This window comes from Artibeus jamaicensis, unplaced genomic scaffold (assembly GCF_021234435.1).
Source record: "Artibeus jamaicensis isolate MK-2021 breed Jamaican fruit bat unplaced genomic scaffold, CSHL_Jam_final contig_64, whole genome shotgun sequence".
Lineage (NCBI taxonomy): Eukaryota > Metazoa > Chordata > Mammalia > Chiroptera > Phyllostomidae > Artibeus > Artibeus jamaicensis.
In genome coordinates, this window is record NW_026521911.1 from 2315069 (window position 1) to 2327104 (window position 12036).

Below are 12036 nucleotides of genomic sequence, written 5' to 3' on the forward strand. Positions count from 1 at the left end.
CCAACAAGCAAAAGCACCCTACGGTATTGGGAATCGGAACACTGGTTACCTTGGCAGAACACTGGTTATCCTTTGTTGATTTGAGTGTGCATACACTTTCTGTGCATTTTTCTACACATTATATATCCCTCGATACGATTCCTTTTTATTTTATATTTCTATATACACATAAACCCATACGCAGAACTAACGGACTTAGGCTCACCCAGAGAAGTTCTGTTAACACAGTTCTGTTAGAACTAGAATATGTCCTTTTTCTTAAAACAGATCCGCAGGTGATGCTAATGGACAGTCAAGATACTACTCACAGACAAGACGTGAATGAAACCAGGGAGCCTTATATATAGTATGGTAAAAAGAACAAGGGCTTTGAAGCAAGGCAAATCGAGGTTTTTTTGTGTTTTTTTTAAATATTTTATTTATTTATCTTTAGAGGGGAAGGGAAGGAGAGAAATATCAATGTATGGTTGCCTCTCGTGTGTCCCCCGTTGGGAACTGGCCTGCAACCCAGGCATGTGCCCTGACTGGGATTCGAACTGCGATCGTGTGGTTCACAGGCCCGTGCTCAAGCCACTGAGCTACACCAGCCAGGGCTGCAAATCAGGTTTTTAATACAAGCTTCTCTTCTCTTACTACTACGTAGCCAAATGCAAATTACTTAATCCCTGCACGATTCCATTGCTTCAGTTTGCTCTTCTGTAAAATGGGAACAATACCCTCAACAGTGCAAATGTGAAAATCAAATTTTGTAAGGGGAGAAAGAATCCAGCATGATGCCTATTAAATATTATGTCCCTTTTGTCTTTCCAGCCTCATCCTCGACTAACCCTAAGGCACGAGAGAAATAACCCTCGAGTCCTGATTACTTCATCCTTAAAATGAAAATCATGACCAACTTACACACTGTAGATCAAACAGAATAATATATTTTTATCTGCAGAAGTATATATAGTGGAACTATATATACAGATAGGGATTTGTATAAAATAAAACAAGGAGAGGACAATTTAGAAAACAATTTAGAAAATAAAAGAGGGAGAAACAATTTAAAAACTGTGCTATGTAGAAAAATTACAAAACAGGGTCTAGGAAATATGAGTATCAGCAGAAACTATCAGGACTGAAGGACACGATCAGAAAGCAAACCAGGATAATAATGTCGATTCCGCCAGGGACTGGCATTTACTGTGAAAAATGCCAGCCCAACATTCCTTGTCAATGTCTGTATTTAGAGAAGAGCACAGGCTATATCATCAGAAAGACAGGCACATTCTGTAAGGGCCCAGACGCCTGCCTGGCTGTAGGGAAGGGGCCCTGTGTCGGAGCTTTACAAACCAGGGTGTCCGCACAGCACCTGCATCCAGAGACTGATGGTCCTTTTAACAGAATGTTATAAACTTTTACATAAATGGAGCTGCTTGACAAAAAGACCTGTGCAATTGTTTTCAATACTAAATATATGCCTAACTGTCCAAGGAACTAAACTTTATAATAAATAAAACAAGAAATACAAACTTTCTTTAGTTTCTTTGCTTTTCAATATTCTACAACTTCAAGTTTGAGTTCTGATAACATACCAGAGACTGTCAAGCTATGGCATTCCCACGGCCTGTTTTTGTACGGCCTGTGAGCTAAAAATGAAACTTGGGGAGGAGGGAAGGAGGGGGAAGATACGTAGGGGAAAATGTGAAGGAAAAAAAGAAAAAACAATGGGGACTGTATGTGGCCCACAAAGCCTGAAACATTTTTTACAGAAAGCGTATGCCAAAACCTGAGCACACGTCTTGCTGTCTTCTACTTTTGAACCTTGTGCTATGTAACATCATCATCAAAGCCTTTATCAATCCAATTAAATTCCAACTTCCACTCTAAATAAATAACTGCATCTAGAAAACCATGTATCACCTTACTCTTTATTAGAATATCATACGACTGACCTGGCTGGTGTGGCTCAGTGGACTGAGTGCTGGCCTGGGGACCAAAAGGTCACCAGTCTGATTCCCAGTCAGGGCACCGGCCTGGGCTGCAGGCCAGGCGCCCAGTAGGGAGCATGCTAGAGGCAACCACACAATGATGTTTCTCTCCCTCTCTTTCTCCTTCCCCCATCTCTAAAAATAAATAAATAAATTATTTTTTTAAAAAAGAATATCATACTACTGATTTGTCACCTATCCTTAACTAAGTTCGGTTCAAAAACTAACCAACCATTCACAAGGCACCCTCCAGCAGGAGGCATGACCATAACAAAGACACAGTACCTGCCCCCAAGAAAGTAAAGGAGCCAACAGTTCATTTCCTAAAACAGGGCAAGTACTGTAACAGAGACAAGCACTGGATGCTCCCTGTGAACAAAATGGGTATACTTAAAATAACCTTCAGAGTTCTGAAAGGTTTCTTCAGGGAGATGCACTCAACCCAGAAGGATGAATAAAAGGAGAAACAGCATGAGCAAAGGTGTTTAACTGCAAGAAACTACCTGCTGCTCGGTATTACTGGTATTGGCAGATCGGGCAAGAGGAATAAATAGGGACAGGTCACAGAAGGCCTAATATGACACGGAGCAGGGGTTTAAGGAAGGGAGTGACAGAGACATTCACACCTACCGGGTAGATGCTCCTGCTACTGTGCAGAAGACAGGTTTACTACACAAGTGATCCAGAAACCAGTTAGGAGGCTAATGCACTTCTCCAGATGGGGTGAGAGTCTGAACTAAGCTGGTAACGGTAGGAAAGGGGAGAGAACTACAGAAAGATTTAGGAAGACTTATTTTCGACTGAGCGAAGGGAGAAAAAAAGACTAATGGCGCAAAGCCCTGGCTGGTGTAGCTCAGTGGATTGAGCGTGGGCCTATGAACCACAGAATCGCGGTTCGATTCCCAGTCAGGGCACACACCTGGGTTGCAGGCCGGTTCCCTGCAGGCCAGTTCCCAGCAGGGGACGGACGAAAGGCAACCATACATTGATGTTTCTCTCCCTCTCTCCTTCCCCCCTTCCCCTATAAAGATAAATAAATAAAATCTTGAAGAAAAAAAGTCAAGAATAAAATTAAAAAAAAAAAAGACTAATGGCGCAGACTCACATCTTGAATGACTGGATGGATGGTAATACCTTTAAGTTAGGACAAAACTACAGAAAGATGATTTTAACTTTTTGTATGGGAGGGGGTACAAAGTGGGGGGCGGGGTAAAATAAGCAGATGGGGAAAATGAGTTCTGTTTTGTACCTACTGAATTTGAGAATCACCGAAATGGGTACATATGGGTGACCAGCAGCCAGTGAGATACACGAGTCCAGAGCTCGGGACAGAGCTCTGAGCTGGATACAGAAATTTAAGAGTCCTCAGCATACAGGGAGCAGTTAAAGCCAACAGAGTGGGCAAGACCACTGAAGGAAGCAATCTTAAAAAGTCCTATGAGCTAAGGAGCCAACCCTCAGGAGTATCAACATTCACTGAGAAATCAGAATCAATAGAGACCTCTTCTTAAATGTCTGCTAGTTTTAAGAGCTTCGAAAATCTTTTCCTGCTAAACAAAAAACTGAAAAGAATAAAAATGATGAACTGTGTTCATTAGAACATTCCATCTAATGGATAAAGATTAAGAAATTCAGTGGGGAGAGGGCTTTCCAGGTATAAGGCACAGCATATGGGAAGAACATGAGCATGACCATACAGCATCACTTAAGCACTTGCTTATTGGGTTTTTACAGTAGGTATGCATGTCAGAAGAGCCTTTTAAAAAGGTACAAACCAAGGCCTACAAGAATACAGGGAGGGAACGATGGAGGAAGATTGTGCTGTTGACAGCATGAACCATTTTTAACTTCTCCCCACCCAGCACTTCCACATACTCTTCAGGTCTCAGCACAAGCACAAACTCCTTCAGGCATCTCCCCTTCCTCTCCCCCAGGCAGACCAGGCCACGCCACTTGTCCACACCCCCACTGCAGCATTTATCACACCATGTTATAATGACCTGTGACATGTGTCTCCCCATTAGATTGACTATAAGCTCCTGAACAGCAGGGACTTTTCATTTTTGTATCCCATACTCCGGGCACTCCCTTACTATGAATCTAACAATCCTTCGACAGGCCATTGTTGAACGGATGTCTTAAACATACCCGTGACACCTAGGACTCCAAGCTCCTTAGCCTTGGACTGCACTGCACTTGTAGATTTCTGTTCTTTGTTTTACTTTACTTATGATATTAAAACAAATCTACAAACAAATGTAAAATGAGTGAGGGGAGATGCAGCCCAGGGAAATAACAAAAGAAGTAACAAAATAATAGAAGTAACAAAATAAAAGAAGTAACAAAATAAAGTAACAAAAGAACATCCCAGAGGAAAAACTAGCTGTAAAAATTTCTAAGCAAAATAAAAATAATAATTGTAGCTGCCATATTAAGCAAAAACTAGCCAATGTTCCAGGTCCTTTGTCCTTGTCCCTTTAACCCATACAACCCAACACCAGAGGATTATCTCCCTTCTACATAATCCATCTCTCTCTGTGATAAGTTACAGGTAGAAAACTAACAAGGAACTGACTATACGTGTTTGTACACTGAATCCTGCACTTCAATAGCTACATTTTCAGCTAATCGATATGATTAATACGGAACTAGGTCCCAAAAATTCACTAGGAGAAAGTCCTTTAGCACCTCTCCATCCCACTATATCCAACATCTTCACATTTCAAGAGAGAAACCTTGAACTGACCATGCACTCATTCCTCCACTGGCAAAACCCTTCGGAAAGGCTTTTCACCTCTGCATGGGGTGTGCTCCCTGATGTGTTATGTATTTATTTATATACACACACATATTTTAATATATACAATATATTAATATATAAATATATGTGAATATATAAATATATCTATTTTAATATAGACTTTTAAGAGAAGGGAAAGGGGAAAGGAAGACAGGGAGAGAAACATCTATGTGAGAGAAAAACATTAATCAGTTGCCTCTGGCACACCCACAGCCTAGGCTTGTGCCCTAACTGGGAATTGAACCCACGACCTTTTGTTCTGTGGGATAACACCCAACCAACTGAGCCATACTGGTCAGGACCTCCCTGATTTGTCTCACAAACTAGGAGGGGGAAAAACCCACTAACATTTATATAGTACTTCACAGTTTATATTACTTTACAGATGACATTTATGTCACCTGAGCCTGATTTTACAACGAAACGAAGCTCCAACAGTAAGAATTGATACAACAACTCACCCGACCCCACCAACGATACTACGTACCAATAAGGAAAGATAAACAAAAATTTTGACCAAAGGACTTACCAAAACATGATATGAAGCTCTAAATGAGTAAAACAAAGAATCAGTCTCGTAAATAAAGAACCCCTGCCAGTGAGGAAAAGCTCGGAGACAGCACTCTTCCACAGTTCGCAAAGGCTGCTGCTCCCGATTCCCATCTCCAAGTACCGACGGATCCGCACCTGGGTGATCTGATCATCCGTAAACGCACACTGGCTTCCTCTTGCTATCTATGTTGAGAGGTGTTGCTGACTAATCGGGCTACAGACAATACCTTTGCTCCCTTTTACTTTTCTGTAATTTCCAGTTTCTACCATGCGCATGTTGTTTTAACAGTGGAAGAAATTAAGTTCTTTTAAAGTTAAAATAAAAAATAAGAAAAAAGCAAGTCACATAAGAATACCTACACTATAATTCTACTTATGTTAAAGTCGCAAAGGTAAAGAAATATTGGTTAGGATATATACTTGTTTGGTAAAACTATAAAGAAAAGCAAGGGAACGGTTTACTAAACATTCAGGAGACTGGTTACTTCTGAGGGAGTGAGGAGAAGGAGGGGATTCAATCAAGCAGGGAACAGCATGAGGCTTCAAAGGTACTAGAATCTCCCTTTTGTTCAGCTGGTAGTCAAAACAGACCTTCAATTTATCATTCTTTAGGTTGAAGATGTATGTCATATGAACTTTTATACATATGGCTTGCTTCACCATTTAAAAAGAAGATACAAATAAACAGAGGTGAGGAATCAGAATTTGGGGACTGTAACCCAGACTCCTCCACTTACTGACTATAACAAGCAAGTCACTTAAGCAAGTCATTTAACCTCTGAGAGGAGTTTTTTCTTCTTATTTTATAGATGAGGCAGCTAACAAGTAACATAAGTTTAATACTTTTCTGTTTAAAGTTCCTAGACTACAGTAGGACATGCAAAAAGCCCTGGCGGGTATGGTTCAGTGGATCGGGTACCAGCCTGCAGACCAAAGGGTTAACTCCTGATCAGGGCTGGGTTGCACCCAGATCCCCAGTTGGGGGTGTGTGGGAGGCAACTGATCAATGTTTCTCTCCCTCTCTTTCTCCCTTCTTTCCCCTCTCTCTAAAAATAAGTAAATAAAATTGGTTTTTTTTAAGATATGCAAATAAAATGATGTAAAGTAACACATTCTTGATAAATAGAACATTGTAACACTGTACTAAGAACTCAATGGTAAGACAAGCAAGACTATTCACATTCTAGTCCCCTCCCATCTAATAATGGCAACAATTACTATTTTTTAACGGGTACTATGTAACACACTGCATTAAGTGCTTTCCATTGATTATCCAGTTTAGTACTCAAAGCAACTCTATAGGATTAGGCCTCTTAACCCCACTTTACAGATAAGACCACTGTGCCCAAGATCACACAACTAGTAGTAAATGGCAGACGGACCTCAGAACCCACATTCCTTGAGTTAGTTCTGCCTCACTTCTCTCACTATATTTAAATGTCTGTCTCTCCCACTACATGAAAGCTGTTCATTTTCATTTCTCTTGGCACTTAGCAGGCAATAAGTAAATAAATAAATATTGAGCAAATATCTCATATACGCACAGTGTTTTCAGGACATGAACTGATTTGTTCCCCTTGACAGCTTTATGAATTATGAAAGTGTTTTTTAAACATTTTAACCATATTTAAGTGTACAATTCAGTGGAAATAAGTAATGTTATATAATCATTACCACTTAGTCATGAAAGGTTTATAATGCCTCTACTGATATCACTCAACTATCAAATTCTGGAATGGGGATTTGAACCTAGGACTCTCAGCCCCTAAATTCACAGGCTATTCATTCTACCAAGGTGCCTATCTACTAATACCTCCATCTGCTCTCCCCTCTCACCAGAATATTGGGAGAATCAAATGAGATAAAGATATTAAAGCACTTTACATACATTCCTACAGCACAAATGACCACAGTTGTGAGGCAGGTAAAAACATCCACCACAATATTTCTCCCAGGCTATTACTTTTCATTTTGAGTTTTCAAAAGCTAGAAAAACATAAATATCCCACCTGTAGATCAAGCCTGCAGATCTACAAAAGCAATGTCTGGACCCCAAAGTAAAGTTATAAGCAGAAATGCTTGCATTAAGTAGATTACACTCTCATCAAATGACAGGTAACTTATTCAAAGCTGATTTTTATTGTAATAAAGCTTCTTCATCAAAGCACTTTCGCCCTGGCTGGTGTAGCTCAGTGGACTGAACACAAGCCTGCAAACCAAAGGATCACGGTTCGATTCCCAGTCAGGGCACACGTCTGGGTTGCAGGCCAGTTCCCAGCAGGGGATGCACAAGAGGCAATCATACACTGATATTTCTTTCCCTCTCTCCTTCCCTTCCCCTCTAAAGATAAATAAATAAAATCTTTTTAAAAATAGGTCACCATTCTATTTCTTATTTTTTTTTAAAAAAGGCACTTTCATTCTAAGAACAAGTCCAGCTGTCCATCATTCTGCCCATTTTGGAACTACCAAAAAAAAAGCTTTCTAAATATTGGGTATTTTTATGTGCTCAATTGTGAAAACCAAGGAAAATGACTTGTTTGCAAGCTGAACCCTGAAACTTAAACAAAACAACAACAACAAAAAGATTTTGATCCCATTGGTGCCAATTTTATGCTCTTTACATCCCTCCCATTTTTTTTCAGTTTGAATTCTAAAATCAACAGCCACTTTTTAAACATATCATAGTTAATGCAATTCAGTCCAGAAACCTGTTTCCCAAAGGTGTTTCTTCCATGCACACCCCTGTCTACCTCCTAGCATCACCATTCTGCCATGAAAATAAGCATATTATTAAGCTCTAAATAAAATTGGAGATATTGTTTCTGTAGTTCATGTAATGTGTGTACAGAATGCCATCCCCTAAAAAATAAAACAAAATGATCCTATGTGCCTTATTTATCCACATCTGAAGGAATTCAGGTGGAATTCTTTCTATCAGAAGAAAATTCAATCTATAGAAATAGAGTCCGATTATTAAAATCTTATCAAGTAATGTCAGAAGAGAATCAAATGAAAAACTCCATCAATACCGAACTATCTCACCGATGAATATTAATGGCTTTTCCATATTTCCTGTCCTCTCTGTTTACATAAAGCACTGATGCCAAGCTCCATCTCAGGATTATTAGCCTGCAATACAATGATGGGCCTAATTGCCTTGCAAACCAGGACACCAATAAATGGAGTCTTCAACCTATCAATTTTAAGGCAAAAAAAAAGGTCTAAGCTCTTTTTGCATACATGCATGCTCCCTGAATAGGAAATAAATTCAGCCTCATATTTTTCGGTTTCATTCATCAGTTCTCAAGCAAGGAATGCTAACTCAAGCCCATCAAATATATTTAATTCAAATTCCAGGACTAATTTTTAAATGCACCAGGGGGAGGGCAGAGAGAAGAAGGCAGAGACATTATATAGAAAGATATCTGTCACATTCCAGTTTTATCTTCTTCACCTTTAGTTTGGGGCTGGTTTTTTTTCTCCCAACTTTCTTGTTATATGAACACAGACATACCTCATTTTACTGCACTCTGCTTAATTACACTTCGCAGATGTTGCAGTTTTTACAAATTTAAGGCAAAACCTTCCAGCAGCAGTACGATCACAACTCACCTGATTCTAATACTCGCTTTATTACAGTGGTCTAGACCCAAACCCTCATAATCTCCAAGGTGTGCCTCTAACAGAAGACATTCTCCCCTCCTTAATTCTATACTTCTCAACTTTACCCTTTGGATTGATTTACTTCTAAATATGATACTAACATAAGTGGAAAACAAAACAAAAAGGTTAAACTAATTGCTTAAGACGTCCGCTAGGAAAGAGAATCTTTAATGTGCCTTCTCTCTCCCCTACAAAGTCCCTCTGATCATTGTCTCTCCCCAAACCACAGCCTCCAAAGCTGTCCATTTAAGTCCAACCCCTTACCCTCTTCTGTGTCTTGGAGGCCATCTGAATCCTTCCTTTTCATCCAATCCCGCTTCTCCCAGCAGGGCTCACCCTCCCCATCCTCTGCCTCATCCACACCAACTCCATGTCTTCCCCACCTTTAATAACCCCTCTGTCACCTCACCATCAGCAATCACCTCTCCTGTCCTACCAGTTCATCTCAGACATTCTTTCTCCAAAACTCCCTCTGCCAACCCTGACCAAGGGACATTTTCTTCAAGACACCATCCCCCAACCTTGCTCACCACCTGCCACTATTCTTTCAGTGCGAGTCCAGCCCAACAACGTCTTCTGTGCCCTCTGCCTTGACCCTGCACCCAGGGAGCCACCAAATGCCCCTTCCAATAGTTTCAAAATCGCCCTAAATACCATCCCACTGTGTCCTCCCCATTTCAATATTTGTCTGCCTATTGGGGACTGATGTCTAATTCAACCCGTCCTGCCAGCTCACCATCACACTCCCCTCACTGAAAGTCCCAACCCCACCAGCTCCTATTCCAACCTCCATAAACACTCCCCAGGAAAACCCTAAATTCTACCCCCTCTGCTCTCCTAACCCACGCTGTTCCATAAGTCTCCACAAATGCCACCACCCCTAGATGACAAACGCCCACTTCAAGCTCAGGTCTCAACCCATGCCAAGCCCCTCACCCGCACCTCCTACCACCTCTACGAGCCTGCCTGCCCTAGGTGCACGCCGAATTCCACGCTCCTGAATTAACACCCCCAAGGGTCCTATCCAACCCTGCGATCCCACTCTCCATTGAAATTACCCCCTACCTTGCACCCCAGCTCGGATCCCAAGTGTCAACTGGTCCAAGCCAACCTCAAATCCACCACCCTCGTTCAGTCCCCTCCCCCATTAAAAGCCATCCCACTCCAGTCGAATCATCCAGCTCGCCCCAAAACCATCCCGAATTCCACCCCAACCCCCCCACCCAACGCTCCGGTCCCAGGTCCGGTCATTCCCTACTAAAAGTCCCCTTCCCCCGTCGCCCCCCTTACCCCCAACCTGCCCGGGTCCCACCCTCACCCCACCCCCAGCCCGCGCCTGGACGAGTCTCCCCTGCCAGCCCGCCGTTCCATCGCGACCTCACCCCCCTTCCCCCAACCCGCGCCCCGCAGTCTCCACTCTCATTCCCCCCAGTACCGCCGGCCCTGGCTCAGGACAAACGGACCGGGGGGGTGGGGGCTCTCCTCACCGGCGAGCCGCTGCAGGAGAAAACGGCGGCGGCGGCTGAGACGGTGATGCCCTTGTCTTCTCTGGAGGCTACAGAGGCGACGCTCTCGCTCCCTTGCCCGTGTCCAGTAAGGTGGCGGGTGGCGCGCAGGGACCGGGAGCCTCCTCCTTCTCAGCGACTCCGCTCTGAATCCTCTGCAGTAGCCGCCGAGAAGCCCCACGGGTGGGGGAGGGGAAGCTCCGCTGCGGGCTAGGGAGGAGGAGGCGCAGGGAGGGAGCGGGGCACCTCTGAGAAGGGCGGGGAAGGAGGAGCCGGCGCGGCGCCGCGACACGTCCCACGACTTCAGCGTGCCCGGACCACAACTCCCGGCATGCCTTGCGCCGGCCCGCGCGCCGCCTGCGCCGCCAGCGCCGGCCGCCGCGCGCAGGGTGCGGAGAGGCCGCGCCCTCCACGGTCACGGACAATGGGAGAAAGCCAAGCATCCACAAGGCTGCTTTTGTAGACTCAGGGCCCACATGTGAAAATAGTTAGGTCGTCCCACGGCCCCATCCCCACTCAGTATCTTCGACCTCTTCAGGCGCGCGAGCGCGCGCGCGATTACACAGGGCACCACTGCCACCCATTACATACACACGCGCGCGCGCGCGCACACACACCGCGCCGCCGCCGCCACCCACCCCCCCACCCCGACTTCTGCCTCGCTAGACTACATTTTCCAGCATGCGCCAGAGTCTCCCGCCTTCCTTCCGGTCCCTGCTAAATGCGGGGAGGCTCAGTTCAGTCCGCCTCCATGTTAAGAAAAAGAAGTAAAGGAGAGGAACAAGGAAAGGAATGTGCCAACCCACTGAGGACCAGCCTAAGTGGATTGGCTCGCCCAAGAGGGTCTGCTCTCTTCGCCATCCCCGTTGCCACTCTCTCTCAGAACTAAGGCAGTAGCTTTCTCCTGGTCTCCCTGAAAATCCGAGGACAATTTGGCAACTTGAATCCAAATGTAAAAAAGGGCGTAATTCTTGACCTAGCTCCGTTACTTTTTAAAATTCACCTTAAAAAGGTAATAGGAAAATTTGGAAGGATGAATGCACAAGGTTGTTATATGAGGTTGTCATATAGGGGGAAAAACGGAAATGTCCACCAACAGGAGATGATTGATTTATATATACAAACAATGCAGTGTTAAGCAGCCATTTAAAATAATGATACAGATCTATTTATTGATGTGAAAAGCTATTCACATTTATTCTGGCGGGGAAAAATTTGATTACAGAGCAGCATGTTTAGAATGGTCCGACTAATGGGAAATTCGAGATAATACTCTATAATCACAGATTTCTGGAAAGAGGTTCCTCAAAATATCAGTGATTATCTTGGAGGAAAGAGTATCAGATTTCAAGTAATTTTAATTTTCATATTGCCTGAATTGTTTAAAAAGCACATAATTTCTTAAACTATAAAATTATTTTCAAAAACAATTTCTACACCCAACAACCATAAATATGTTTGATGCCTCAAAGCTTTCCATGGCTTCCTAGTGCCCTCAGCGGTGCTCGGGGACTAGGCCTGTCTTGTTTTTCTGGGAGCT

General features: G+C 43.3%; 1 protein-coding gene across 2 annotated transcripts in view; it reads right to left on the minus strand.

Annotated features, from left to right (window-relative positions):
• FAM168A (family with sequence similarity 168 member A) overlaps positions 1 to 10788 on the minus strand; it is a 187759-nt gene extending 176971 nt beyond the window's left edge. The window contains exon 1 of one of the 2 annotated variants that reach the window (XM_053670796.1): positions 10455 to 10788. The gene's annotated coding sequence lies outside the window, so the exon portion shown is untranslated. The remainder of the gene's footprint in view (positions 1 to 10454) is intronic. The other variant, XM_053670795.1, reaches the window with a different exon arrangement.
• Positions 10789 to 12036: the final 1248 nt, after the last annotated feature.